The sequence below is a fragment of the Athene cunicularia genome (assembly GCF_003259725.1).
Source record: "Athene cunicularia isolate RWA chromosome Z unlocalized genomic scaffold, athCun1 chrZ_part1, whole genome shotgun sequence".
Lineage (NCBI taxonomy): Eukaryota > Metazoa > Chordata > Aves > Strigiformes > Strigidae > Athene > Athene cunicularia.
Genome location: NW_020799142.1, coordinates 15,689,624 through 15,717,257, shown reverse-complemented (window position 1 = coordinate 15,717,257; position 27,634 = coordinate 15,689,624). Strand labels below are relative to the sequence as shown.

General features: G+C 37.0%; 1 protein-coding gene and 1 long non-coding RNA gene across 2 annotated transcripts in view; both read right to left on the bottom strand.

Annotated features, from left to right (window-relative positions):
• Positions 1-27,634, bottom strand: part of PDE4D (phosphodiesterase 4D) — a 658,904-nt gene that overhangs the window by 170,842 nt on the left and 460,428 nt on the right. The window lies entirely within an intron of this gene.
• Positions 17,819-20,552, bottom strand: LOC113489862. Its single transcript, XR_003400100.1, has 2 exons — positions 20,441-20,552; positions 17,819-17,904 (listed from the first exon to the last, which is right to left on the bottom strand). It is a non-coding gene; the product is annotated as an uncharacterized LOC113489862 (long non-coding RNA).

The following is a 27,634-nucleotide window of genomic DNA, read 5'->3' as shown; positions in this document are numbered from 1 at the left end:
TCAACATGTCTGTAAGTCCATTACATATATACTACTTCAGATAATATTCAGTAATGACAAAGAGCAGTTCAAATAGATTAAGAAGCCTGGATTTAACTCACTCCTTACAACAGAGTATCTCTAAAAGAATACATATAACCAGGTATCTCTCAACTGGGTAACTTTTTTTTTGCTTTCTCAAACACAATAAAACATAAACATTAAATTGTCACTTTGAAGAAAATGAAACTTTTCTCTCTGCTCTTATAAATGAAACAACAAATTAAAACTAACTTTTCTTCCAAATAAAGTTTCCTTTAGAGGAATATGATTTTTCAAATAACATAACCTTTGCCGTGGTAGCTTTTTAGAAAGGTTAGATTTACACATTCTTCATAAAAAGACCTACATGGCCATGACTCTTACTCGCTATAAAATAAATTATGTATCAGTTGTAAAGTACAAGAGTAAAAAAATGACATGTGAGTCATGAGTTTTGTCCTCTATATAGTTATAACTGAGTTGAAACCCACAGATTTTCAGTATTTAATTTGCTCTTATATCAACCAGTGCTTCAAAGGACTTCCTGGCCAAATCTCATTTTCATTTTCCTTGAGCTCTGACAGATTTTGAAGCCAAAAACTACTCCCCGACTCTAAAAATTTGTTCACACTCAGCATCCTCTCTTCTTATATTTCAACTCTGCTGCCCAACTGAAATCCTGTTTTCTTCCCTCAGTTCTACCCCACATGTTCTCTGAAGCTCTCTGTAGCCCTCTGTTTTTGACACTATTCTTATCCACTACCTTAAATCTATTCTTAAATAGTTTTAAACACAGTTTCATGCTGAGGAGCCATTATGCACCCTTCTGTATCGTTTCTTACTTCATTTTACCTAGCAATACTTCTGATAACATTTTCTGATATTCTCGTACAAGCAGAATGTTAAAACTGAGTTTTAAATGAGTGCTATCTCATAGTTTTTTTTCTGTCAACATCGATAATACTCCCTCTTATTCATGCTATCCTATAATGTTTTCACCCTTGATCCTTCTATTTGGCCAAGCCACTCTTGCTATACCTGAGTGTTATTGCTTCCCTTCCACTTGGATATTTCTAAAAATTATTCTGTCCAGAGTCCCAAAACATGATCAGACCTTTACTACCTATTCCCCAATGGACTTGACTGCCATCAACACTTCCTAGGCAAAAAGACTGTCATGTCCTTGTGGTTCACTACTTCAACAGTATAATTAATTCCATTTGTATGTCCCTTTGTATAGACCTTTCTTGTACAAAATTTGTATTTTCTACATCAATTCCATTCTCTTTCCTCTAAGACATGTTAATCTCTGCTGTACCTATTAGTTTGTCAAACAGTTGACTTCAGTCTGATAATAAAGCCTGCACCAGTCACTAATTTTTTGCTTCCTCCTCAAGCATTTTGTGCTTTTCATGCAGACCCTGTGTGCAGGGAAAAAGACCCCATCAATTTTCATATCCCTTCAATGTTCTCTTTTAAATTACTTCTCAAAACATGTTCTTCCCAGAATGGCCAGAGAATCGCCATGTCTGACAATGGCTAGAGAACAACTTGAACTTCTTTTTTGTTTGGTTTAAATACTAGGCTTGCTGTTGTCATGGAAATTTTGCTACTTCAGTAGATCCAGAGTCACATTGTCCACATTTTATGGTGGCCACCTCTTCTACAAACACAGTTGTTTAAGTTGCCTTTTTACTATTGCATCATATTTCTCACAAAAATCATGAGTTCCTTGAAAGAGTATGACTATGCCACACCTTTAGTGTCTGAAACTTGAAAATATCCAAGAAATTAGGAAACAGCTACACAAGGACTAAATTAGTTTTAAATTAAGGCAGTGTTGAAGCTGGTCACAGACACAGTGTAAAATTAGAGTACGCATATCAAATTGTGTTTGGCAGTTTGCTTTCTATGAATAATGTCCTTGTGCCAATAAGAGATTTATAGTATGCTGTATTATGTATGGTATATTTAATGATTTTACAGAAATTTACAGTAAAAATAAATCTAGAGTGCAGCAGTTATTCTTTGAAACTACTTAATTTTTGAAACTACTTAATTTAAGCAACATGTATAACAATTTGCTCACTACTGCTTGCTTTAGAGACCATCTGGGCTGTATTTCAGTGTGTTTGAATGAGACCTAGGAAAACTAGAGTCAGCCTTTTCATTCTACTGTCAGCATTTTACATGTAACTTTGAAAGATGGTTTGTGTGGTTTCTGTTACATGCCAAGGGAAGGTTAAAAAATAAAACAAACTGGGTTTCAAAGGCCATTCTGAATTATTCTAATTGCCATCTTAAATTACCTTATGAAATACTACAAAAAAAGAGAAACTTATCTAAGAATATGTGAAAGTACACATGAAAATAATTCAATCATTTATATAACATTTCAGAAAGATTTAGGTCTAGGAATATTTCAGTAGTAAAGGTTTTTCATTGATATTCATACACAATTTTAACAATGCAGAAAACTATGTTATATTTGATATTGCAAACATTGTAAAGGACTACTGCTGATATGACATGTTGACTGTAATACTATCTTTTAAAATGTTCCATGTTCATATGCACATGTTTCATAATTATTATCTAACTTGAACTAGCTTTCAAAATACACTGGCAGTTTTACAAATCACAGTAAGAGGCACATTTCTGTCTCTGGAATATGAAGTTATAATATGTTGAATTTATTTTTTCTGTTTAAGCAACCTCTATGTATGTAAATAAACTCAGTCCTGCAAAGTCAGTCCAGCTGATCAACACCCAGATAAGGTGACATTTAAGAAGACAAAAACTGGCTGAGATTTTTTTGTTCCTTTGTTTCTCTCCACTGTATTCTATTACTTTGAATACATTGTATTTTTGTTACTTGTGTTACAAGAACACAAATAAATGATTCACTTTTGCCTTTTACAACTGAAAAAAGGTCTTGACATGTAAAACATTTCTCAGTTTGAATCCCATTCTTGCAAAGATAAGGATGAGCTACTAGGACGCTTTGCCCAAGAAGCTGTCTGTCTAATACATATTGTGCTAACTGCAGTTGAAAATCTGTTTAAGTGATATTTAATAGTGTTAATGAATTTAATAATTTTATGAACATTTGAAGCCTAGCTATCCCAGTCTTTCTTGTCCAAAGAAAGTTCTCTAAACAGTGTATTGGAAATTGTCCTAACACATGGTTTGCATCTCCCCTGTTTTTGCTTCTAGCTTCCCCACTCAGGCCCTCTACTGATTACTTGCTTTATGATCCTTGGCCAGATGGTTCAAAAAGTCATAATTTTAGAGAAAGCTCTGGGCAGAAATCTTTCTTCTGAATAGGCTTACACAGAAGGAGATTATAACAGCCACTATTTCTGCCAATATTCTTATTCAGAAAGGTGCCCAAGAAAACCAGTCTCAAGGATCTTTCTAATCTTTAAAAAATTTTCAACTATCAAAATTTTCAAGAGAAAGAGAATGACCCAGAAACAGAAAACCACTATTTTAACTCAAGCAAATGAGAAACCAATTTAAAAGCCACAGCTCCTAAAATTATGACTGAAGGCCTCAGCTTTGCAGTTCATAAAGCATTCACATACTTTAGTATGCGGATATGCATATTTTTTTAATACAGGACCCCCTGCATGCACAGTCCCACAAATGAAGCAGTAAGATATGTAGCTGCCTTGCCTGACACAGACACATGCCAGGCTGCACACCACTGGAAGCTCAGAGAGCTTCAGGGAGGAGGCTGAGCTCTCAGGAATGCACAGCCTACTCATTCACAACCTTGTTAGGGATGAACCATGTATTACTGAAATGCGGCCCAGCAGCTTTTTCTACCAGAACAATGTCTGCTCTTAACTTATAAAAGAACAGGGATGTCAGAGAAGGATTGTTTTGTTTTTTGAAAGAAAACAGGGCAAGATCTGAAACTATTCTTTCAGCATCTAAATACAAGTTTTCAAAAATATAGATACTGACAATGAATCTGTAGTACCAAAAAACCTAATTAATTTTGTAACTTCATAATCAATGCAAGACATTTATAGAGAAGTCAGATATGCAGAATACCGAAGTTTGTGTACACAGTCCTTTCATCTAGATCTAAGAGGCAGTAAACAAAAGACTCGTATGAATTAGAACCAAATGTGTTCTCAGTTTAATCTAATTCTGTTCATTAACTAGACCTAGAGAGAGAAAAAAAAAAAAAAAAAAGCAGTACCTGTGAAGAGGAAAGTGATGCTGGAAAAAGAACAAAGAGCAGATCCACAAAGAGCAAAAAGAGACAAACAGCATCTGTAAAATGATGACGAGTGGGAGGGTGAGGAATAGATAAGATTGGAAAAAACAATGTTTCCAGTAAAACGTCAACTTTTAATTCCCAGGCTTGCCTTGCTAGATGTCCTTTGTGTGTCACACACGGATGAGACAGAATATGGCTGCTGTCATTTCTGACCTTCCTCCATCGCTTCAGAAAGAAAATTCTGGATGCAGAACTTGTGTATTTTGACTCACATAGTTTCTACAGTGACATCTAGTGCATGGGATAAAGTATATTACACTGCTAAAGAAGAGATGTAGGACCTATGGATTTTGTTGTTTCTGTTGTGAAAGACACTGTTGTAAAAGATACTGATTGTAGTGGGTTTGGAGATGTGTTTGCCTTCTTAGTATATGAAAACATTAAAAGTCTGCTAGTTGGCCTAAGAATTTTGCCATTATAGCTCAGTCAAATCTTTCTGGTTTGGTTTTGTTTTCTGAGAATGCCATTTAAAATAGGCCCTTCTTCAGTTCAGTATACTAGGATGGAGAAGGGGTGATGAAGCATTAGAGAAAAGAGTAAGAAAAAAAAAATGCACTGGAACTTTAGAAAAACATTAGTTATTTCCCAGGGATAATATTATCTTCAACTCTTAATCAGCAACTGAAATCTTAATGAAAAAAGCCATTGAACATCAGTATAGTTAAACCACTTTTCTAAACAACCTTAAAGACTCTTCTACAATACAGACACCCTTTCATCCTTTACCTATATCCTGGTTTTGGTCTAGTTTTAGTTTGAATATGAAGCTTATTTGATCTTTTATCTCTTGTAATATGTAGTATTTAAAACAAAATTAGTAACTTGAGTCTTTCTCACCTGCAGGGATTTATCCACAGATATATGGAACTGATAGAGCTTCAATAATTCTAACCTGAGGTTTAGTTGTGAATCTGTTTTTTATACCTGAATATGCATGACAACATCACAAAGTTATCCCACCTCAGCTTTTTTAACATAAGATCTTTTAACAAGCTGGAGAAGCTACACTGGAGCAACAGAATCTGTTGCTCTTCACTTGGTAGTTGTAACACTCCAAAAAGTAACCTGTTTTACCTAAAGTGGAAAACATGGTAAATTATAAACAAACACTACTAATACAAAAAAAACAAAAAAAAACAAAAAAACCCAAAAAACAAGACTTTCCAGGACATGCTCCCATAATAAATAATTTGTTTTTCTTCCATTTAGACTTCAGATCTCAATTCTGCCCCTAGTGCTTATTTTCTTACCCATATCTGAAATCTGACTAGGATCTCTTTCAGACTAAACTGATGGTCCATTATTCATGCAGGATTAAGCCCTGCTACAGCAGACATGCCTGTTAAGTACAAAAAGTGTTATTTAACTGCTCAATATTTTTTATTACATGACAAATTTTAGATACACACACTGATTTTTACTCTGTTGCAATTGTTTTATAAATTGAAGTTGATGATTTTTAGAAACACTTTCCTGCCTTGTTTTACATTTTAACTTCAGCAAATACCATGTCTGTGTTATAGGAAAAAATAAAGGAGAGAAAAAACCCCAGTAAACAGAATGGTTATTTACTTCAGTAGAGAAAAAAGCACTACCAATAATATCATAGAATCACAGAACCACAGAATGGTTTGGACTGTGAGGGACCTTAAAGATCACCTAGTTCCAACCCCTTCCACTAGCCCAGGTTGCTCAAAGCCCCGTCCAGCCTGGCCTTGGACACTGCCAGGGAGGGGGCAGCCACAGCTTCTCTGGGCAACCTGTGACAGTGTCTCACCACCCTCACAGTGAAGAATTTCTTCCTTAGATCTAATCTAAGTCTACTCTTTTCCAATTTAAAACCATTACCCCTTGTCTTGTCACAACACCCCTGATAAAGAGTCCCTCCCCACCTTTCCTGTAGCCCCCTTGAAGTACTGGAAGGCCACTATAAGGTCTCCCTGGAGCCTTCTCTTCTCCAGGCTGAACAACCTCAACTATGTCAGATTGTCTGCATAAGGGAGATACCCCAGACCCCCACCATCTTCGTGGCCTCCTCTGGACTCGCTTGAGCAGGTCCATGTCTTTCTTATATTGCGGGTTGCAGAGCTGGACACAGAACTGCAGGTGGGGTCTCATGAGAGCAGAATAGAGGGGGAGAATCACCTCTCTCGACCTGTTGGCCATGCTTCTCTTGATGCAGCTCAGGATATGGTTGGCTTTGTGGAGTGCAAGCACACATTGCTGGCTCATAGTCAGTTTTCCATCCACTACTACTCCCAAGTGCTTCTCTGCAGGGCTGCTCTCAATCCATGCGTTGACTAGCCTGTATTTGTGCTTGGGATTGCCTTGACCCATGTGCAGCACCCTGCACTTGGCTCTGATGAGTTTCATGAGGTTTGAACATGCCCAGCTCTCAAGGTCCCTATCAAGGCCTATCAGAGTCCCTCTGGATGGCACATCCATTCCCTCCAGAGTGTCGACCACACCACACAGCTTGGTGTGTGTCACTGGCGAACTTGCTGAGGATGCACTCAGTCCCACTGTCCATGTCTCCAACAAAGATGTTAAATAGCACTGGTTCCAAAACCAACCCCCGAGGAATACCACTCATTACTAGGTTTCCACATGGATATGGAGCCATTGACTACAACTGTTTCAGTGCAACCATCCAGTCAGTTTCTCACCCACTAAGTGATCCATCCATCAAATCAATGCTCCTCCAGTTCAGAGACAAGGATGTCATGTGGGACAGTGTCAAAAGCTTTGAAGAAGTCCAAGTAAATGACAGTTGCTCTTCTCTTATCCACCAATGCTGTAACCCCATCATAGAAAACCACCAAGTTTGTCAGACCCCTACTGAGGCCATGTTGGCTGTCACCAATCACCTCCTTATTTTCCATGTGCCCTAGCATCATTTCCAGGAGGACCCACTCCATGATCCTGCCAGGCACAGACATGAGATTGACTGCTCTGTAGTTCCCTAGGTCATACTTTTAGCCCTTTTATAAAATGGCAGTTGTGCTTCCCCTTTTCCAGTTAGTGGAAATTTCACTGGACTGCCACTACTTCTCAAATATAATGGATAGTGGCTTAGCCACTTCATCTGCCAGTTTCCTCAGGACCCGCAATGCATCTCATCAGGTCCCATGGACTTGTGCACCTTCAGGTTCCTTAGATGGTCTTGAACCTGATCTTCTACAGTGGGTGGTTCTTAATTCTCCCAGTCACCGCCTTTTCCTTCTGCATCTTGGGTGGTGTGGCTGGAGCACTTGCTGGTGAAGACTGAGGTAAAAAAGTCATTGAATACCTCAGCTTTCTCCATGTCCTGGGTAACCAGGTGTCCAATTTCCTTATAGAAATGGCCCACATTTTCCCTAGCTGAGGTACCTATAGAAGTTTATCTTGTTGCCCTTGACATCCCTGGGCAGATGTAGTTCTATCAGAGCTTTGGCCTTCCTAACCTGATCCCTGGCTGCTCAGACCATTTCTCTGTATCCCTCCCAGGCTACCTGGCCTTGTTTCTACCCTCTGAAGGCTTCCTTTTTATGTCTGAGTTTGTCCAGAAGCCCTGTGGTCATTCATGAAGGCCTCCTGGAGTTTTTGCCTAACTTCCTCTTTGTTGGAATGCATCATTCCTGAGCTTGAAGAAGAAGATCCTTGAACACCAACGAGCTTTCTTGAGCCTCTCTTCCCTCCAGCACTTTATCCCATGCTACTGTGCAAAGCAGATGCTGAAGAGGCCAAAGTCTGTTCTCCTGAAGTCCATGGTAGAGAGCTTGCTGTGTACCCTACTTGCTGCCCTAAGGATCTTGAACTCAATCATTTCATGGTCACTGCAGTCAAGGCTGCCCTTGAGTTTTACACTCCCCACCAGCCCCTCCTTGTTGTGAGAATAAGTTCTAGCATAGCACATCCCCTTGTTGGCTCCTCTGTCACTTGGGTAAGGAAGTTATCATCAACACATTCCACAATCCACATCATGGGTTGCTTATTCCCTGCTGTGCTGTCCCTCCAACAGCTGTCACTGGCTGAAGTTCCCCCATGAGGACTAGGGCTTGTGAATGTGAAGCTGCTCCTATCTGTCTATCAAGGGCCTCATCCACTTGATCTTCCTGGTCAGGTGGCCTGTAGCAGGCCCCTGCTATAATGTTTCCTGTCCTTGCTCTCCCTTTAATTCTGACTCATAAATTGGTGAGCTCCTCATCCATCCCCAGGCAGAGGTCCATGCACTCCACCTGGTCATTAACATAGAGGGTGACACGCCTCCTTGCCTCCCCTGTCTGCCCTTCCTGTATATCCTTCCATTCCAACACTTCAGTCATAGCAGCCATCCCACCACATCTTGGTGATGACAGTAAGGTTGCATCCCTGCAAGTATGTGCACATCTCTATCTCCTCTTGTTTATTCCCCATGCTACGTGCATTTGCATAGAGGCATTTAAGTTGGGTCCCCAGTGAAGCTGACGCACTGGCTGGAGTGGCTGGAATTCCTTTGTGATGTTTTTCGGGTGCTCTCCTGCTGACTTGTGATCTCTCTCCAGGCTCTGGGCATCTATTGCTGGCACTGGCACCAAACTGGTAGAGTGGGATAGACTGAGTTTCCCCTCCCCTTGCAACTTTAGTTTAAAACCCTCTTCACCAGCTTGGCAAGCCAAAGATGCTCCTCCCCTTCTCTGACAGATAAACTCTATGAGCCCCCAGTAGACCAGGCTTCTCAAAGTGAGCCCTGTGGTCTAAGTAGCCAAAGCCCTGGCTGTGGCACCTGTCCCATAACCATTTGTTTATTTGCCAGATTTGACTGGCAAATTTTCTCCCTCTAACAGTTTTTATTTTCTCCTTTCCAGTCTTTGCCCCATATTTTTCTGCCATGTAGCCAAATCAAAGGTGGATATTAAAGCTACAAAAGTTAATTCTGTGACTCCTCTGAATTTCTGCAGTTCCTTATTTCTTAATTTGCATCTCTCAGTTCACAGGTATTACAATGCTACTGTGCCACACAATATTTGTACATGAAAACTAATACTAGACTATTTTGAATTTTCACTTAAAGAGATATTGACAAATCCTAAGCAACTATCTAGTTTATTACAAATACACAAAATACAGATGAGATTTTTTTATCTTACTGCCAAGTATGAAAATCAAAGTTTTTTTCTGTAAATGTGAACAAGGTCCTATGAACAAAGTGTTATGCTATTAATGGTAAATCAAACTGTAGTGCTATTACGTATACTTAGTGACACAACAAACAGAAAGAAGGTAACTAAAGCAGGCAATTTGTTAGGCAGAAATTCCAAAAACATGACAGATTTTCTGCAATGACTTCAGTTATGGAATAGGAATGGATAACAGCTATAATGAAAAGAAATTATTTATTGAATACAACAATGTTCCTAAACTAGAGATTTAAAATTTACTGAAGAAAAAAAATCCCTTTCCTTAAGTATGTTGAGGCATAATGTCTTTCTAACAGTATACTCAGAATTCACTTTCCTAAGCTATTCAGTATAAATGCAGAAATGATGCTGAACTAAAGTTAGGATAAGAGCTGTAGGACTTCAAATGCAGATGCCTAAGGTGGCTTCACATTGTTACCACAAACTGCATTACATTGCTTTACAGTATCACCGTAACTCCTAAAGCTGCTATTTTGAGGGAAGTGACTTTGTCTGTAAACCTGAAGAGCTGGCATGAATAAGCTTACATCTTACTGAAACAGTGTGTACTTGGAAGCAGTTTTACTCTTACCTTTTATAGTAACATAACATTTAACAGTGAATTAAATGTTCCAGGGTCAAAAACAATATATTGTACTGAAAGGAAGTGTTACCTAAACCATTTAGAAGTATCACATGAGATAATGTTTACAATGAATTGCTAATAACATCCATTTATTTCTCTTTATCAAAGTTAAGAGGCTAGCATACTGCAGCTCCATCAGACAATACTGCACTGTAATAAATAATTTTCACTGACACTCTCTGGTTTTTATCCTCCTTCATTTAAACTTATATTAGCTATTATAAACTATAATCAAAATGACAAATTAATTCAAAATGAATGGTTTGAATTACGAAATATCTTCTTGGACAAAGATCAACTGTTCCTTTGAAAGGGGGAAGAGAGTGCAAATTTAGCAAATCTCTCTCTCAGTGGAAAGAGAGAGCACAGCTTTTCCAGGATTGTCTGATGCTTTCCTTGCATCTTAAAACAGTCCCATTATACATCTGGGAAATCTGCATCTTGAAAGAATATCAGGGGAAAAAAGGCTGGCAATTTTTGCATGCTAATAGCAGCCTGGGTGAATCTAACACCTAACAACTTTCTACTCTGAACTCCAGAAGAAAGAGTAGGGCATTGTGAAGAGCAGTCTGGGTCACACTTCCACTCTGTTCTGGGAAGTAGAATTTTAGATAAATGAAGTTTTCAGGGTGTGACTGTCTAAGCCGCATTATCCTGCCCTTCCAACCTCTGAAAAGTTATTTCCAGTCTCACAGACTAAAGTATTTTCTTTAAAGCTCCTAGTGTCCAGGTGTTAGATGAATGTCTCAAACTGCATCTTAAGAAAGCTCATGGCTTTTCTGGTTTTGGGAAACCCTTTAGATTTAACCACTTGAGGACAAGGAAAAAGAAAACTTTTTCAACAAACCCTTGTGGTTCTCCGAGGCATAATTAAAAGCAGTTGGAGTTGACAGTAATTTTCAAGCAGAATATGACATAGTCCAGTAGAAAAATGTGATCAGTTTATTTTAATGGAGCAGAAATGGAGTAAACCCTTCTTGATTTGGAGGCTACCATGGACTGCCTGAGCCCTGGATCAAGGACCTCTCCAGATGAGTATTTTGTCCCCTCATATTCTGCTCCAAGGAGCAGGAAAGGTTGTCATCATGGACACAAGCCTTGTCAAGCCAGCTAGTTGCAGTTCACCACCTGGAAGGATTCCTGGGCTGGTTTATTCACTGTTTAGATACAACCAACCAAAAATCAGGGCCCTCACATGGCACTCACTAAAATACCAGTCCAGCACCTTCTGATAGCAACAAGATATGTGAAAAAGAGCTTTCACATCAAAATTTTACAGAAACATACAGTTTTTGACATTCAGCATGGATAAGACAATAGTATCACGGTATGATTATGTGTTTAACAGACACTACGTAGATAACTGCATATTTCTATTTACATTTTATATGGATTTGTAGGCTAATATTTGGTGTATTTTGAAGACCAGAGTGAAAAGTATACACAGCAGAATTAAAACTTTATATCCTTTTATGATATGCTAGCAGGGATAGCCAAGCAGGAAGAACTGTGACAGTGAAACTTAAGCCCTTGGTGGATCACAGAGGTATCTGTTTCTCTGCATGTGAGAATGAAATTTTACATGTATCTTGAAACAGATTTTTAATGAGATCTCACTACATTTTGCTACTGGCCCCAAGTACAAATGAGTATACCATCTGTATCATTAATATTCTTATCTATAAACAAATATTATTTTGACATTAAAATGTGCTCTTATTTGCACATTTAAAGCCACTCTGGCTAGAATTATTCCTGTTTACTATGATCCTGAGCAGAGTTTATCACAAAACAGAACTACCATGTATTTTTCATGCCAAATTCAGCTAAGCCTCAAAATATGCCATGTTCCAATACACTATACTGTGTCATGTGGGATAGAGCTTAAACAGAGACTGTGGCCAAGAGGAGACATGGAACAAATAGTTTGCAACTTACATGCTCATTAAGACTGCATGATTCTCTCATTAAGGGAACCATCTGGATGCTGGGATTAATGTTAAGAAATTACATTAATGTCCTTTTTTTTTTTTTTTTCTATCTGAAATAGAAAAATATCTGCAAAAATCAGTATTTTGCTTCAGAAGTCTGACATGATTAACCACATACACTACTATGATGTAGACTTCTTCCTTATTCTCAGGTGCTGATGCTGCTTCTGTTCAGAAACCCATCACTTCCAGATATCTCACAGCAAATCTATGGGGGTGTTTTCCTTAGACAGTGTTTAGAAGTAACTTAATTTTCTCCTCTGCCACCAGTAAAAGCCTAATTTAGTGGATTTTACTTCTACTGTTTTACAGACATACCTGAGTTTTCAAACTATTGATTTTCTGACTGATCAGTCCCTCATTCAATGAAACACAAATGATGTTGAAACATTTGGCTTGGCTTCCAAAGCATGATATAAAACAGATGAACTTTGTTGCTTAAAGCAACTGACTTTTCTTCTTTTCCCATTTAATGTCTGCATGACCTTATTTCCATTTTCTTCTTGTTTTACGAGTAAGAGGAGCAAAAAGCAGGGAAAAAATATGCAATTGGATGGTTATCTAGAAGTTGAAACATGTTTCACAAATTTAGGAAACCCAAGTAAACATAAGATAATATCCACACCTATTAAGAGTCATACGAATTAGGGTCTGAGCAGCATATCCTGCTCCATCTGCAATATTTTAATTGGCAGTTACAAATTCCATATATTTCCATGTATTATCACATTTCAGTTTATCAGAACAAAACCAGAACTTTAAACTGAAGAGACTAGAGTGTTTGTAATTTGAGACAAAACCACAAAACAGCCAGCTTTGATGTATTGTTCCTTAGGCATGCATTCCCCTTTAAAAAGGACAAAAGCTTCAGCCATCCATCTATCATCCTTGTGCTCTGTACACCTAAAATGGTCATATAGAGAAGCAGAGAATTCACCATTTAAAAAACTGGCAAACTTTCCTTTGGAGCCTGAACTCTGTGTTTTTTCTGTGGGTAAGAAGCTTCTCACAGCAGGTCTGATGTGGGCCAAATATAAATCCTGACAAAGCCAGTGTAAAGAAAGTAATTGAGGAGTGTCAACCTGCCCAAGTGCTTTTGTTTGGTGCTAGTACTTCTGTAGCAGCTTGTAACAAGGGCTGCAGGTGCGTAGTCCTGTCTGGAAAGAGCTTGGGGAAGGAAAAGGTGCCTTCAGATGAATGAGGACACTGAAATATCTGTTGTGACTCGCTTCCCAGCAGCTGCACATGAAGCTGGATGCACAGGGTAACTCACAGGGTGTACTAGAGTAATACAAAAGTATCTTGAGCTGGAGTTATTTTTTATTTTTCTTTTTGGTATTTGGCTTTTTGCTTAACCTACATCTGTTATAATCAAGAAAATATGAGGCCTCCCATTCTCTATCTGGAGGCAATTATATCCCATTTAAGTAGTTTTGTTTTCTTCCATTTTAGGTTACTTCACTAGCTAAGTAACTTCAGCTAGTGTTAACAGTTTATCTGATCCTGCTTGGGAGGGACGATAGATATTCTTAGGCTTTGCTCTCATTTGTTCTGCTGCGTCATTTTGTTTTTACAACTTCAACAGAAATTTGTACCAAAGCCTGTGAAAGCTAAGCCACTAAAAAGCTGAGTATTGACTGGAAATGTTGCAAAGGTAAAATAAATAAAGGAAAGCTGAGTTCATGTGGACAAACATTAATGTCAGTACTGTGTATTCAGCTTCTTCCTGGCAAACTTCTGATAGTTTGCTCACTTGAATGTAGGCTATACACACACACGCACACACACACGTGTGTGTGTGTGTGTATGTGCATGCTGTATATATAATATACACATATATAATGACCAACTGTATGAGTATATTGATTGGCAGCATATGTCTCCTACTGCTCAGAACCCTGATTTCTGTGGTTGTTTGGATTCTGGGCAGCTTGCCTGAAAGACTTTCTAACCTTCTGACAAGTCAGGAAACCAGAAGAAAAGTGGCTATTAAAAAACCTAAATCACATTTTATATTTCATTACCTTAAAGAAAAGAATGTTCTTCACATAGAAAAATGTGTAAAAGTGGCTATTCATCACAAGGGATTTTTTTTTCTTTTAGAAATGCAAAATTTCCAGTGAGATCGAAATTCTACTCCCTGCAAAGACCCCTGTTGCCTTCACTCAATACTGTGTCCTTGTAAACTTCTCTCAGAGGAAGGAGAACAGGCAGACATGGAACAAGAGAAAAAGCACATAGTAATGGAAGTAAAACTGTTCCAACAGGGTTAAAAACAGAACATCTAGTCTGACCTGGTACAGACACTAACCAGGTATTTAATGGAATGGGAGGTTATTGATCATGACTCAAAATCAGCGAATCAGCTAATCTATTAAACTATATCAGAAATCAGATAGAGGATAATAATGGAAATTTTATTAAAAATATATTTCCATGAGAATAGGAATATTGTAATTAATCTAGACTGTGTGTCCTCATCAGAAGTTCTGGGTTTGCTTCTAGTCACTCTGCATTAGAAGGAGCACTGAAATAGGAAGAGGGGTTAAGAAATCTGCAACATGAATGATATGGACAGTAAATTTTTCCATGTGAAAAGAGGCACTGAAAATATACATTAGTTAGAAAGCTGATGAGCAAGAGTGGTACACAAATATATAAGCCAACATCTAACCCTTTAGCAACATAAGGCTACAATGCTACTTAAAATATTCCAAGGCAAAAGACATCAGAATTAAGAAATTCCTGCACATCACAGAGAATTCACCTGTTGAAGTGTGTGTCAAAAGATACTGCTGAAGCCAAAAATTCCGCAACTTTTTAAGTAAAAAATGATCAAAATTTGGTGTGAATAAATAAAATACCCAAGCAATACATACAGTAAGGAGAGTTTTGTAGTACTCATGCATAAAGAACTACTGAAGATGTTAAGGAAATTCCCCCTCAAGGAAGATTATACTGTAAAGACCAAGTTTCACACAGTTCTCTCTCAAATGTCTGCTGCTGGCTGTTGTCACAGACCTGATTAGCTGGCATGGACCACGCCTGTGATGCAATGTAAGAACGCTCCTACAGATGACACCAGACTGGTGTGCCTGATCTTTCTAGGTGGGCAGGAGTCTCTCTCTTTTTTTTTTGCCTCTTCATTTCCTTTTTTCTTTTTTGCCTCATAAAGAAAGGCGCATTAGAGCCTCAAATTACCTTTTAGCATATTGCAGAAGTTTTCAATATACCTTCACATGTGGCTTTCACAAAGACAACTGAAACATGAAATGACCCGTAGAAATTAGTGGTTTCTGGGACTCAGAAATAAATTTTATTTATTAGTTCCAATAAGAAATTCTATTTTTTCAATTTATTTTGCAATTTAAAAAGTTATTCAGATCTACAATGGACAATAAACATATTCTGCAGAGGCATAAAATAAACATTGGCAAGTTACCCCCATACATTTTTTCTTCTTGTTTAATGCAGTGTCTAGAAATTACAACATTTTGACCTGGTACATGCTGAACTAGTGTCAGCTTGTTCTTGATGTACTCAGTATCAGATTGAATGATAGATCTATTTATAGTGCTCCTAGAATTTGTTATACATCAGGGAATTGCAAGTCAGATAGTCCTGACATTAAGATAAATATCCATGGACATCTACAATTTGTAAATCAAACTGAGCATTTCCTGGTGTTTATGGCTAGTGTAATCTTTTTCTGTATCTAAAGGGATGCTAATGTATGCTCCCAACCTAATCTTGAAGGCCAGTTTTGCATGGGGATTGTTTCAGCCACAAACAGCAAAGCCCAACCATTTATTTATTGTAAATCATAGCAACACTAGTCATAATAATTTACTTCACTGTGTGTAAAAGTATATTTCCTGATAGCTATTCATACAGGTTCTGGTTTAGGCTGTTAGAATGTACTTAAGCATAAATTGGAAAAAACTTGTTGATAAAATACCTACAGATATATTTCAGTTTTCTGTTTATTTCACACTAACTATAAAACTTCCAAGGCAGTAGCAAGAACAGCAAAATCCCACAGAATAAGCACTCTGTAATGATAGTCCAAAGCAGCAATAAGAAACACTGACAGACTCAATCTGTCCCACTGTGATAGACTCACTCTACCTATTTGTGTGAATCAACTATGTCTGAGAAATTAAAGCAAAACTTGAAACTTATGAATACCGTATTTGTCTCCTGTTTTTTTCTTGGTGTTGGGAACCTATGGACTGGGACTTGACCTGATGAAATTTTAGGAAATGTTGTCCAGACTTTTTATATTTAGTCATTATTGGTTTTGTCAAGGATGTAAGTCTGCAGGAACACCAAGAGTCAAGTATGATTCACTTGCACCTGCTTTCCTATTGCTACTTAACCTGACTAGCATTATGCCTTGCTATTTTGCCACTTTTCCAAAGATTTCAAATTAACATAACCGAATGTCTGAATTGCGAATGATGATAATTTAGCATGCAGATTTGTCTAAAATAAGTCTGACTGAGACTTTAACCATCATTTTAATGGTGATAGGGCATACTCTAAATTAAAGAATTTCTGAGTTGAATATGAAATCAACTGTGACTCATCATGTTCACTGGAAAAGTCCACACTTATGCATTCAAATATTTTATTTCCCAGACAATGTTGAGTGACTAGTTAAAGAGAACCAAACTAGTTCCAGTGTGCTGGGACTCTAAACTCGATCAAATAAAATAATAAACTTTAATCTGGTTTTTATTCTCATTTCATTACAAGGCTTATAAGAAAAAAAGTTAGAATATTACACTCTGCTCACTAAGAAAGCTTTGACATCATTAAGAAATCCCCTTAGAGAGGGATTCCTGAAAACTGCTGTTTGAGAGAAAGATTCCACTTTCCAGCCCAGCTCCCGAGAGTTTAGTGGCTTGGAGTACAATTATGTGGCAGGAGGGAATCTGCCTCCTTATGTACAAATGCTGTGAGCAGCTGGCTGCAGAAGTAGTGCTGGCAGTAGCTTCAGACACATGACCATTCCTCTTGTCCAGGGACATACGCCAGATGTCAGCCAAAGAAGAAAAACAGAAAGAAAGCAGAGGAAGGAACAAAAGAAGCTCACATAAAACAACAAAGAACCTTTCTTTCTCTTTCACATGAAGATGTAAGTTTCATGATTACTGTCTCAGGAAGTGTATCTTCAAAGTTAACAAAACGAAGATATAGTTCTGACACTGAAATAATTTAACAAACATTAATTCTTTGATTATTCAATTTAGTGCATATTATGGCCAGTGTCATTTCTCCATAACACCCATTTTACATAGGAGCTTACAATCTATATAAAATTGTCTCCACAAACAGGTTTTACTGAGCAGATTTTCACTCCAGAGTTATGCACAAATCCTTCTTTGTGAAAAAAGACTTAACGAACAGCTAGATAATCAGGGCAGATCTTGCTGCCTTTGGAGAATCTTCTAAGTGGTCCTGAGGACCTGTCCTTAGGTCAGTGGGAGGTGTGAGTGTTTAGCATCTAGCAGGATTTAGTGTCTTATGTCCTTATTCATACATTTCAGTTATGTGCAGGACATTTTGATAGGTGCTTTAGTTCTTCATCCATGCACGATGGGATTTAGAGGTCATGAAGAAGGCTTCTGTCTCCATCTGTTCTTCAGAGGTGTTGAGAAGCTCTAAAGTGTAACTGTGATACTATTAGGACTCAGTTTTTACAGTCACATCTAGTGGTATTTTCCTGAGCAAAGCTAAATGCAGCAGGAAACATGATTCCTGTCTGCATTTCAGGAAATGAGGTATGCTTCAGTTTACAGAGACTCAAGGCTTTGAAAAGAAAGGGGGGAAAAAAAAAAAAAAAAAAAAAGAGGTGAGCTTCTCTGTGAGTTCTGAAAATATAACAAAGATTTACAAATATCTTGTTTGTATTGGACTAGAAGAATGTTTGTCTGCCAGAGAGCAGAATGGGCACACCTCCCTACAAAACTAAACAACCCTTCTTCTCCAGCCTGTAAAAATATACTGAAATTGTGAAATGATTTGTTGGTCTCCTGAGTTTCCTTTTCTGTGAAGTACCACTCCTGGCCTTGGTTCTACATCTAATGCTGTGAATACTTGCACTTCTGGTGTATAGTGAATCGTAAGTGAATCTCTACCATTTTTTTTGGTTTGCTTTCTTGTTTTTGTTCAGTACAATTTGCTGAGGCTTCAACCTATGGCTTATTTGATGGGCAGGGCAGAGGAGGAGGAGCTCTAAGTGACTGCATTGCATTCCAGCTCTTCCTAGAAAAACTGCATTGTGTCAAGGCATATTTTTTTCCTACTCTGGGAAAGCTTGCATTAGTCTGGCTCTTCCACCACCTTCTAAAAGATACAAACCCCAGTACTTGATGATCAGCAGAGAAACTCAAGTCACTATTGACTGTAAGGGGACATCAACGTATCACAGAATCTCCCAGAAATCTCCCAGAATCTTCCCACAGAAAGGAAATATGTAAATTAAAACATAATGGTCCATTTAACTAATAGATTCTGAGTATCCCACAGAACACTATGTTTTTTGCCCAAAATGTAGCAAAATAAATGTTAAAATCATGGCCAACTTTACAATTTAAATTAAGATTATAAAGTAGAACAGCATGGTTTGCTAAACAATGTTCATCACGGAAAGCCTGGACAGTACTATCAGGTATTCAGTTTTAGACACCAAAGCCCCTTGACATCAGATAGTTGAGTGACGTGAGCAGAGCTGTCGGTTGACATAAACAAGGTTATTAAATTACATGGGGACTGAGTACTGTAAAATTTTGTAGTAGATTTCTAAATATAACCTACAGTGAGAATGGAGCCATGGCAGTGACATGGCAATATGCATGTTAAGGATTTGTAATCCTCTTCTCAGTCAAAACTTAAATAGTAACAACAAAAATGGTTCACATTCAATAATGCAACTCTGACCCATTTTTTATAAAATTATCTTCAACCTCATGCTAATTCTTTAAAGCTCCTGAAAACAAACATTAAACTTTTTGTATGACAAGACAAAATTCATTCACACCTCTGGACTTTAGGGAAGAGTTCCTTGTTTTTTATTTTTATTAACAACTTTTATGATTATTTTCACATTTTTAGATTGAAAAATTAGACAGTGTGCTATATTTACATATGTTAAACATCAGAATAATCAGATCTCATATTAACATGCTACTTGAAATATTTATCTTTTTGCTTCTGAAACACTGATAAAAGTTTGTAAAAGAAACACGGGTAGCTTTATTTAAGAAAAAAAAAAAATCTGTTATAAGAAGACTGCCTTAAGAGAATCTCAGCTAAATTACATGATCCAGTTTTGATCTTTTAGAAACTATTATAGATACCATCTTTTTATTCTCTATTCAAATCCCTTTATCTGTTGTTATGATTATTATTTGGTATAAAAACATCTCCCTCTGTATGAACAACCTCACTTTTGAACAAGAAGACACAGGCAAGTTGTACTGTAGTTAGCCAGTTTTTTTTTTTACAGTATTCATAGATGGTGATTGTTATCCTGCATAAAGTATTTATCTTATGTATTTGATATTGTAATGTGTGCCAATAAATGTGACAGTTGCATCAATTAATGTTAAAAAGTTATAATTAAAATGACATGTAGTTAGTTCTTCAACGTGTTATATACAAATGGGAGTATCTTAAGAATTTTATACTTGAAAATTTATATTGCATCTATTAGATCAAAGCAAGGAAGTTGAAAACAATATCGGTTCAATTGCAAAAAGCAGTATAAATAATGGAAAGCGTACTTTGCTATTGTTATTTTTAAATAACAGCTAGGAAAAAACAGAATCTGCATGGTTTTCCCATTGGTTATACTTACTTTTAAAATGGTGATCACAAAAATATTTAGCAAACATGGTTTTCTTGTTATACAAAAGCCCCCCAACTATAAATATTAATTCAGACTTGGTATGCTGTATCGGTATGTCATATCTATAACTATGTTTACTTATAATAAGTAAAGCTAATATTTCAAATTAAAATTTTTATAAGAACACTGACACAAATGTTAATCTTTTTCCCTGACTTGGAGTGCAAAAAAGATGCAAAATTATTATTTACTTGAAAAGTGCAGTTTTACAAACTTCCATGATCATTTACTCCTAATATTTTCCAATCACACAGAAAAAATTACTATTTTCTCGATATACATGTTCAACAAAGCCTTTTTGAGCTCAAGAGTCACAATTAATACAAAACATTTCCTAATTGTTATATACTATTATCCTATAAAAGAATAAAAAAAAGAGCCACAGTTGCAACTATTATCCCTGTCAATTACACCGTAAATCACTAGAAGAGATACCTGTAGGACTTCAAAAAGCGTAATCTCATCTTATTTCTTGAAGATGGACGAGGGATATAGGCTCCAAAAGGATCCCACAGAAAGGCCATTGGCAAAATAAATTCTAAAATCGTCTAAAAAATATATCCCTGAGGGGAAGCAGGACAGTTGTGCTGGAGGTGCCCCGCACTAACCATGAAGCACTTGTAACTGTGTAAGGGAACGTCCTTTTGCTATGGTATGCTTTGGCAGAGATGTGGCTGTCTGAGAGCACAGGCTAGAAGGGATAACTGGGATTTCCTGCTGCATGAGACTTGCCCTTTGCATGAATGTTTCCTATATTCAGGGCTCTTATCACATTATTCAAGTGAGAATTCTTACCATAAACCTTTGGATAGTTATATCAGCCACTAAAGAGGACAGAACTGTAGAACTAAGGCAGACCAGAAATAGCTAATGCTCTGATTATTCGCTACTGCTTAATGGGCTTCAAACTCTTAACAGTCTGTTGAAGGTATTTTTAATATGGATTATATTTGAACAATCTGTTTTGGCTGGCATTAGACAACTAAGGAGTATGCACAAAAAACTCCACACCCTCAATAAGAAGACCACCAAAATCTGCTACTTCTCTCAGTGTGTCCCCCCTAGCACAATACGGATCTAGTAACCTGGGAGTAAAATTGATATTGAAAAAATGCCTGCAAACCCCTCAATTGCCTCTTTGTTTAATTCTTAACTCTCTTCAAGTGTGTCTTCCTTCCTCACAGTTTCTAAAGAGAATCAATTTATAACACTAAGTAGCTCTTCTGAAAGGGCTTAATCATCTACGAGAGATCAGCCACTCTAAGAAAGTATGTCTCAGACTGGTAGATAATTTTCAGGCCTCTTGGCAGCTTTTCTCAAAGACATTGCTACCTGTACTGAATTACCTCCAGTGACTTTGAGAATTGAACTCAGTTCCTCAGGTCATTGCAATTTGGTGTCTTTGTTTTGCTGGGTTTTTTTGGTGGTGGGGTTTTTTTTCAATTTTTATTTTTAATTCCAGCCCCAACTCTTGCATGCAGTTGTTTCAGCCTAGTGTTAGTAGTGTTGAAGGCAAATAATAGCTACAATTTAATTCTGACACCAACTAAGGTCATGCCAGGGAGGCCACCATTATTTACCAACTCTGAATGTGGCTATGATCTCCCCAGCACTGATAAACAGAGAATTCTCTAATTCAGGTGATCTTTGAAACAAAGCTAACCCAGATGTTCGTAAGAAAGGTGATGAAGGAGAAATTGAATATTCACCCTGAGTAAAGTTGAATAAAAATTTAAGATTACTCAGCTCTGAACTGGCAAAGGTCATAGAAATAGAAAAATAAATTCCAGGGAATAAATTATGTCTATCCATCAACTATCCAGCAAAATGTTCTAATTTCATGGTAAAGGGTACAATGAGAAACTATACTCTTCAGAAAAATTATAAATATACTATAACTGGGTACACTTTGTTCTTTGGAGGCACCATTTTTCCTGTTAACACTGACAAATACACTGCAGAGTCAACTGAAAATAAATCTATTCACACCATGAAATAAGTTGTGAGATCCATAGGTGAAATCACAGTTTCCAGGCTAAAACTTACATTATTTTTGAGCAATTTAAAGAATGCACTATACAATTAAATCATAATAGTATAGTGATCATCATATAATTAAATCATAATAAATTGTGATCATTCCAACATAGTTAGTAAGGTGCTCTCTGGGTATCATAAGCTATAGTCTTCTTCACAATCATGTATCATTAAAATTTGAATGATTAATAGATCACTTGAAACATACCTGAATGATAATGTGAGCATCGCCAAAACCAATGTTTCTTTTCTGGAAATAAAACCAGTGTAGGCTACATTTTTGTAAATATATTCTAAATAATATTACCAAGTATGTTTCCTTTCCACATTCTGTTTCTAAAAAATATTTTGTACAACACATTAATACAGCAGCAACATTTGTTTTTTTCTTTTTTTAATAAAGTGAATCAAACATGCTTATTATGAGCTCTCTTTCCTTCTCCTTAGTGCCCTTCCTTCACTGTTGCACTGGTTTAGCGCTAATGCGGCCAACCACAGTAAGGTCACAGAAATAAGCTTCTTACAAGATTACTAAAGACTAAATTTATAACTTGATTTCAAAACCACTTATTGTCACTGTGCAGTGTCATGCAGTGGATCATGGTATCAAAACAAATCAGTGTTTATGGAAATTCAAGGAAATGAAGGAGTGAATAACTTAATAATACACCTTGACTTTAAGAGAAGTTGCTAGGACCTCTGTGCCTTTTTTCTTTTTGTTCAGACAAAATTAAAGTGTTTCCAGAAGCACTCAAAGAACATAAAATGATTTGATATTAAGTTGTTATTTACAGGTAGTGCTTTACGGAAAAAAAAAAAAAAAAAGAACTCAATAATGTGAGTAAAAATATCTAGTTTTATATAAAAGAATTTTATACAAAATCAATTATTGCACACAGTGATAATTTAGACCTCTTATTGAAATGCATACTGTAACAAACATATATGGTGCAGTATATTTGACATTGTATAAAGTTTTGTGATTGCACTTTTGCCCTACATTTTTGACAGATTTTGGAATATCAGCTTCACACTCCTACCTGATCAGTGACACCACTAGTGTGTCATTATTGATGGCTTCAGTTTTACAGGACCTACAAAGAAGGACTTACTAAAGAAATATTTCTTTTACTGTTGTCCCAGATTTTAAACTACTGCTATTTAGAAAAGGTATATAAAAATGAATAGCAAAATAGTATTTTTCATAATCAAGAATGTGAAACTTAAATTAATAAATAGCACAGAAACCTACATGAAATTAGACTCTCTTTTGGTCAGCTGAAATCATGTAGCTCTTGGTAGTAAGCAGGTCTGGAGATAAGCATAAATGTCTGTATAGACTTAGTTCACATTCCCAGCTGTGCCCTGATGCATTTCGGACCTCAGAGGGCCAAGTTTTACCCCTAAATTCCTCTCAGTGTATCCAAGGTTCAAACAATTACAGCTTCGAGGGGACTGTGCCCAAGAGGCTTGCCAGTGGTGGTGTTTTTGCAGAGATCTCCACTTTACTCTAACCCATCGGGACGTCTGACAGATCATGCTGTTCAGCAGAGCGTGTGACAGAAGTATAGCTGGGACCTGAACACTATGATTCCTAGGTTAGTTATTTTAAGTGGCCTTCCCCTCACACCTTGATCTCGTTGGTCAGGTGCAACCTGTAACAAACACCTAGGTCAGCTTCAACAACCTCATTTGACATGTGTCATGCTGAGTGGGTGGTGGGAGGGATGTTACAGCAGCTCTGCATCACACCAGGAGGCCCAGGGGATGCAACTTAACCAAAAATCTCTTGAACAATATGGGAAAATGGACAGGACCACTAGTTCCTGTTTTGGCAGATGAAGTAATAGTAGAGGTTGGAAACTGAAAAAAAACCAATTGAGGTTATTACTTTGTGTGGAAAAAAATGGAAGATCGGCAAGGAGAATTCTAAACACACTCAAGTAACCTGCAGCTGGAATGCTGAAAAACACATATATTGTACCAAATGTTATTTGTCCCTGTGTGTTGGACAAGCAGAAGGTATGTGTTTAGATAACACAGGCCTGTAATAGACTTGAGGAATCCTGTTGAACATGCTTGAGATTCCTGCCATGCTATGGGGAAGATTAAAGCATAATGGTAAATTATGCCTGCAAGCATCCCTGAAATACAGGCGAAAACAGCAGGTTTGGTGATCTTCTAGCACGGACCTCTGCAGTGTCTGCATACCTGCTTGCGTGCCTCTGTCTGGGTGCTGCTTCGGGGATCTCCTCGTTGGTGAGGTAATGAAAATAAATTTACCCTTTCCATTTTATCCATGGTTTTGTTGTTGTTCCTGTGTCCTGCCTGTGCCGGCTCACACACTATGTAAATTGTGAAAACCAACAGGGCTTTCCTGCATGCTCCCTGTGCTCCTTCCCCAGTCTGCCTTCCCAAAGCCTCTGCCCTGCATGTTGGTGTATTGTATGCAGTGTTGTACTTTGAGAAAAAGGATGTTACAGTTACTATTGCGACAATAGCAATATATAAACTTTTTTTGTTTAAAAATTGCTTACCAACAACTGGAAATTCTTGAAAGAGTTCAAAGTAGGGTCATTACAGTGGTCAGAATGGTTTACATTAGTACACAGTATTTTAGAGATGTTTCTCCCAGAGTTATTCTTTCTGTTTTCAAACACTGCCCGATGGTTTAATTGGACATCTCCAAACAAAATGCCACTGAATATTATGTGGCTAAAATAAAATATTTACCCACTATTTCAAAGAGCTGGCTTACACCATCTGAATTCTAACCAGTTTAATAATATTTGTGCACATTTTATTACAGACAATATATTTTTCCCGCTCTTTGTCCTCTCTCTTTCTGTTATCAAGACAGGAATGAAAGACAACTGACAAAGCAAAATTAGGAGTAAGCCATTTGAATATAGGATAAACTTGCATTTTAATTTTCCCCGGTAATATGACAGGGTCCAGAGTTTCATATAGAGCTATCTCAATATAAGTTTATGCTGGAAAGCTAAAAACACGTAAGATGAGAATTAAATAAAATTATTTTTTTGCATTTCATTTAGTTGTTAGATAACTTGCAGTTTATTTTTTTTTAATTTCTTTTAACTTGAATTTTTTATATTATTTCTGTTCAGACTTTTGTACTGCCATGACACAGGTATTTTCTTCTGAAATAAGTATCTTGACTTTCAAGTATTCCTTTTCCAAATGAAAAAAAGAATCACTCCAGCAGAAAACACCCTGCTTAATTCTGACTTTGAGTAATAAACTGAAAGTCTGAACTTTCAACCCCTTAAAAGGCAAGTCCATTTTCTTCAGTCTTTCATTTTTTCGATTACTGTGATTTATTTTAACAGGTCAGAAAGTCTGAATATATTATTAATGATACCAGCTTGGATGTGTTAATGTTTCAGTGAAAAAAAAAAAATCACAAATTATTTCACTGGGGACTAAATATCAAGAAAAATGCATGTTCTGACTATATTTTTTTGTTAAGCTTAAATAAGTTTCTACCCAGGACTATTATCTCTTTCCACTGCAAATTCTTTCTGATTATTATTACTTATCATCCCTTGTCGGCTCTAGTGTTCAATTCTGCAGCCCTTCGCTCTGTAAAAAATCTGCCTTATAGATGGAAATATTTCTGTAAGACCTTTTCACTTGACCAACAGTTTCTGAAGTGGTTTGTAGTACTGATAGCTATTCCTGAGGTTGAAGCATTCGCAAGAATGTTCTGTAAGAATTTTTTGGTGATTTTTAAAGAGTCATAGCCTGCAGTCTTTCTGTCAAAAGAGCAGTTTTAGAGTCTTTTACATGTCTATTCTACTATAACAGTAAACTTTCAACAGTTCAATTATCTCCCCAGTTCTTGCAAAACCATAAAATTTTGTGGAAATCATACAGGGCTAAAAATTGTCTAGAAGGAACACATAAAAACATGCATGTACAAGCATGTACTCACACATTAATTCTGTGAATAGAAAATATAGAAAAATAGAATATAGAAAAATTCCGAAGCCATCATAAAATATCTGGGCTTTGCTCCTTCAGTAACTTAACAGTAATGTAACTTTTTGCTAGTGCTAATTTTACAGATTATAATATAACCTGATACGAGATGCATGTATGAAGGGTTCTGTCTCATCAGTCATGAACTATTTGTGCCCTCTCATATATATGTTGTGTGGAAATTATTGTTAAATAGTGGTGACAAAGTGAAAGAAGTTTTGGTGGTATTATCATTGCTACTAAAGCCATGCAATGAAGCAGCAAGCTCTCACTCAGAAAGTAAAATGAATGGGTCTGTGCTGGAACCAAATCACACTGAGAGCTAAATGTATCTAAGATTTAAAAAGTGTGAAATTCTTTCCTAGAGATTAAAGTACTAATACCGGAGAGCAAGAATACAGATGTCAAAAATGTACCAGCCTAACAGATAGCACTTTCATTAAACATGCATACAGACACTATCTAATAGTGTCTGTATCTTGACAGATAGTGTCAAGAAAGGAGTATCATAATGAAAGCCAGGAGAGACCTGAGCTCAGAAACAAGCTAGTTCAATCATGAAGGAGAGGAAGGTGCCAGACCAGGCAGGAATATTAAGCCTACTGAAACGTGTCTAGTCAAGTTTTCTATGGAGATTGCACAAAGAGCTTTTACTGAGGAAGGGTTTTCTTCTGAATTCATTGGCAACTCCTGCAGCCTGTGCAGGCAGATATTGTCTTTGGTACAGAACTGTACATTCATCTATGGCCATTACACAAGCACTGCACAATGATCTGCTGCTTAAAGAGTTACAAACTACAAAATTCTGTAAAAGCCACATTTTTAAATAGGTAGATGGATTAAATAACATGTGGTATAGAAATGCTCTTATTCCTGATAATTTTCAAAAGAACTGTATGACCTGTATTTACTAAAAAAAAAAAAAAAAAAAAAAAAAAAAAAAATCCCAGTATATGTTGTGGTGATTATGTTTTAAATCATTGATTAAATCAAAGCTCCTCTATTTATTTATTCTTTCAAAGGATGTTGGTATACTTCAAGGACAAATGGTGTCTCAAGAATTACTGAGGAACCTAATTTTAGTACAAATGAAATTGAAGAGCTTGTGTAAATGATTACCAGGCACCTTTGACTCATGTTTGGAGATGTCTCATTGGAAGGGGATTTCACAAATAAGCAAAACGTATATTCAGCAAATTACCTAGGAAAGCTTTCGGTTGTTCCTAGGGACCTTAAACAATTCTATGATTCCTCAAAGACCTGTCAGAGAATCATGAATTAAAGTACTTCCTTGCCCTGAACACTTCCAATCCTGTTTTTAGTGGGATTTCAAGAACTATTTGGCAGGAACCCATTCTACTTCTAGCTGACTGCATCAGAAGTGGCATCAGAGCCACTTAGATCAGAGCTAATTTGAGAAGTCCTGCCTTAGGACAAGGGCAAAAATGGGACAGCTTTGGACAGTACTGAAATGTAAAAGAAACAAGCCAAGTTTATAGTCTACATTTTAATTTACTGAATTTACTGTTAACACATACAAGAAATCCTGTTTGCATCATATATAGTATTGAGTGATCTTTTGTAAAGAGG